Below are 3447 nucleotides of genomic sequence, written 5' to 3' on the forward strand. Positions count from 1 at the left end.
CAAGCCCTTACTGGGATTGAGAAGAGAGATTGTGAGATTTATCTAGGTACTCCAATTGCACTATAAAAAAATCTAAAAAAAGTTTATTTTTTAGGAGATTAACTTGCCCTTTACGATCTAATAGTTTGTAAATTTTGAATTACCAAATTCCCAAAACCAACCAACACCAAATCGAATTTCCTTCTGAATCCCTCTACTTGACTCCTTTGAACCTTTTAATTGGATCAAAGAATTCAATTTAGAGCTCCCTATTTTTTCTACTCTTCCCATCTCTTCTACCTCCCTTTCTAAATTCTTCCTCTAATTAGGGTGATTTGATCTTCATTGAAGATCAAATTTAGTCTAATTGGGGTCAAATTACTCATACTGATCACAATTGAATTACCTCACTAGCTTTCCTTGGACGACACCTCTACGTATCACTATACATCTTAAGTAGGGTTTTTATAAATTTTATTGTATAAGCTAAAATTAACAACGACAAGGATTAAATTTTTTTGCAAAATTCACCCCTATTTTTGGCTTATCGATTGGCGCTGTTGCTGGGAAAGCAACGCTAAGGAAATTCAATTGGTTTTCATTTCTATCGATTGAGTGCTTTAAAATTGTGTTCATAATATTTTTGATTTAATTTTCTATAAAGTGCTTATTTTTAATTTAATATATCTTCTTGCAATACATTTTACTTCTAATTCTGGATTTAACTGCATAGGAAGTGCTAATTACTGATCTCATACCACCTCACGCTAATTTTATTTCTGATAAGTATAGTAACTATCATTCTAATTTCCAAAAGTTATTTTGTGGCTAACGACTAATGGGTGCTTGTCTTGTGACTTAGTGATTCTGTATGAAGCTTAGGTCAGGGTTTGAATCAGAGAACAGTGACAGAACTGTGCCAATAGCAAACTTTCCCTCACCCGGATCACCTCTCATTTCACCTACACTCGTAGAAGAGACATCCACTAGAATTCCACCAATGCACCCTGCACGGAACGGAGTAGAAAGCCTGGAAGTAGTCAATGAAGGAAGGATGAGGATTACAGAATATTCAACCCTAGCTGAAACTCTGATCTTAACTAGGATATCTGCCCCCATTGGAGATGATGTGATGTTTAGGGTAGATCCCCACCAATTTCAATTACTACCATCCTTTTTAGGGAAAGCAAATGAGGAGCCATAAGATTTCTTAGAAAAAATTTATGAAGCCTGTGATAGTTGTAATTACCCCAGGATTTCCAAGGAGGCAGTGAGAATGAAATTATCCCCTCATGACCTAAAGGATAGAGCCAAAGATTGGTTTAGAACATTGGGGACAAACATTGAATCATGGAGTGAGATGGAAATTTTTTTCTTAAAGAGGTACTATACAGTTGCAAGGACAAACTCATTTAGAAGAGAAATTAAGAATTTTCAGCAAGGAAATGATATTTTTAGTGAAGCTTGGGAAAGATTGATGGGGCTCATAAGAAAATGCCCCCACCATGGTATTCTCAAATGGGAGTTGGTGCAAATATTTTATGAAGGATTGAATGATGTTGAAAAGGGAAGAGTGGATATTTCTAGTGGAGGTGCAATAGGAGACATGTATGAGGATGAAGCTATGGCCGTTCTATAGAAATTGTCTGACAATTTAGCCTACCACCTAGATGCTTCGGATCATGTAAGGGTCACTCCTCGAAAAGGTGGATCGTTAGATGTTAGAGGAGTTGAACCTCATATTACCATGGACTGAATTGAAAAACAGATTGGTGTCATGATGGGAAAAGCCATGGAGAACCTGAATGAAAAAATGATTTCCGTATGGTAAGGTCAGAGTATTAGAGGATCATACAACCTGTCTTTGGGTAACCAAATAACTCAGTGTGAAATATGCTCAAGCAATGACCATGCCGGAGAAGGTTGTCCAATGATCTCAGAGGTGAATGCCATAGGTAGGCAGGAGATGAACAATGCTCAATGGGATCCTAGAGGAAATTTAGGAGGGCAGGGATGGAACCATAAAAATTGCCCACCTCAACATTAATTCCAACCGAAAGCAAACCATCCACTTCAACAACAACACTATCAACGATACATGAATTTTTCAAATCCCACCAATGCAACTCTCACCAAGGTGATTGAAGAGCTTCAAGAGGACAAGAAGTGGATGCTCAAGATTATTGAAGAAATGGAGGAGAGGCATCGACGAGAGATGGACAAGCGCAAGGCAGAGATGGGACATCACATTATCCAACCAATTATGCATGGTGGAGCACCACAAGGTAGTTATGAAGACTCTCCAAAGAGGGGTGCGAGACCAGGTAAAATCCCTACCCAAGCTTGTGTTAATCCTAGTAATTTGCTTTACGTTGATTATATGTGTGTCATAGATAGTGAGCATACCTATGATGTGAATGATATGTTAGAGGATGATGAAGAAAGAGAGATAAATGCTGTGTCTATGCTTAGAAGTGGGAGAGAACTACCCGATTCATTTGTAACTGTAGAAAAACAGAAGGTAGTTGAGGGAAATCTACATGAACAAGAAAACATCAAAGAGATTGTAGCAAAGGCAAATCATGGAAAGGAACCTAACCCACTAGCCTGTTGTGCACCTATTCCTTTCCCTAGTGCTCTACACTCTAAGAAAGAAAAAAATGAAAGAGAACCCACTTCTTGAATATTTAAAGGATGCCACTGTTGAAATCCCTATTTTAGATGCAATACAATACATCCCTGATTATTCTAAATTTGTGAAAAACCTCTGTACACCTCCTAGGAAGCAAAAGAGGATTCAACTTTCAGAGAAGATTAGCTCAGTTTTTTTGAATGAATTACCTCAAAAGCGCAAAGATTCAGGAGCACCAATAATTAAATGTGAAATTATAGATGAAATATTTAGCAAAGCTTTGTTTCATCTAGTAGCAAGTGTGAATATCATGCCGAAGGCCTTATTTGAAACTTTTAAATTTGGAGAATTGCAACCAGTGAATTTAGGATTGCAATTAGCTGAAGGATCAATTATAAGACCATGTGGTCAGTTAGTGGATGTAGTTATGAAAGTTGAGAAATTTTCATTTCCAGTGAATTTTATAGTGGTAGATGTGAAAATTTCAGGGAAAAATTAGTCATGCACCGATTATTTTGGGACGTCCATTTTTAGCTACAGCAAGAGTAAACAACGATTGGAATGAAGGAAAAATTAAATTGAGAATGGAAAAAGAGGAGATTGAACTACCAATTTCTCAGTTGATGAAATGTCCTAATAGTAGTCAAGAAGATGCCTATACTTGCTCCTTAGATGATGAAAAGGATGATGGCAAATCTATGGAAAATATGATTTATGATGTGCTAGCGGTGGGCCCTTATACATGGGGGCCCCTATTACAACCAAACAAAAGGCAAAAGAAGAAACATAAAAACAGGGCACGTGACACACGAGGAACACATCACAACATGATGAAG

At 37.4% G+C, this 3447-nt stretch overlaps 1 non-coding gene across 1 annotated transcript; it reads right to left on the reverse strand.

The window, feature by feature from the left end:
- Positions 1-1383: 1383 nt before the first annotated feature.
- LOC144706232 (small nucleolar RNA R71) lies at positions 1384-1491 on the reverse strand. The gene has a single exon (XR_013582203.1). It is a non-coding gene; the product is annotated as a small nucleolar RNA R71 (small nucleolar RNA).
- Positions 1492-3447: the final 1956 nt, after the last annotated feature.

The sequence above is a fragment of the Wolffia australiana genome, chromosome 7, assembly GCF_029677425.1.
Source record: "Wolffia australiana isolate 7733 chromosome 7, ASM2967742v1".
In the NCBI taxonomy this organism is placed as follows: domain Eukaryota; kingdom Viridiplantae; phylum Streptophyta; class Magnoliopsida; order Alismatales; family Araceae; genus Wolffia; species Wolffia australiana.